Below are 711 nucleotides of genomic sequence, written 5' to 3'. Positions count from 1 at the left end.
TTTTATCCATTTTGCCATTCTATGTCTTTTCAGTGGTGCATTTAGTCCGTTCACATTCAAGCTAATTATTGAAATGTGAGAGTTCATCCCTATCATAATGTTCTTACAGAGTTGTTGTTCTTTCTGTTTGTGTCTTGTCTTTCTTTTGGTTCTGGAGTTGGTTCATGTGTGTTTTTAATCTCTTGCCTGTACTGTTGTGAAGACGTTCTGTTTTCCTTCTGTGTTCAATACTTTCTTAAGTGTTTCTTGTAGAGGTGGTCTGGTGGCAGCATAGGTTCTTAGGGATTGGATATCTGGGAAAGATTTCAATTCTCCCTCACTGATGAAGCTTAGCTTGGCTGGGTAGGTTATTCTCAGTTGAAATTGTTTATCTTTTAGAACTTTGAAGATAGGGCTCCAAGCTCTCCTAGGCTGGAGGGTTTCTGTAGATAAATCTGCTGCTATTCTAATTGGTCTTCCCTGGTAGGTAGTCTGACCTTTTTCTCTTACTGCCTTTAGGATTTTTTCTTTTATACCTACTTTGTTTAGGCGAATTATTATGTGTCTGGGAGTTGGTCTTCTCATTTGCTGTTTTGCAGGGGTTCTCTGAATCTCTTGCGTTTGAATTTTTGCATCTCTGATGGGATGAGGGAAGTTTTCTTGAATGATTTCATGAAATGTTTGTTCCAGTGTGGCCTCTGTTTCTCTCTCTGCCTCAGGAAGGCCAATTAC

The sequence above is a fragment of the Carlito syrichta genome, unplaced genomic scaffold, assembly GCF_000164805.1.
Source record: "Carlito syrichta isolate Samal-C Ts95f unplaced genomic scaffold, Tarsius_syrichta-2.0.1 Scaffold200165, whole genome shotgun sequence".
Taxonomy (NCBI): domain Eukaryota; kingdom Metazoa; phylum Chordata; class Mammalia; order Primates; family Tarsiidae; genus Carlito; species Carlito syrichta.
This window is presented reverse-complemented; position numbering follows the sequence as displayed.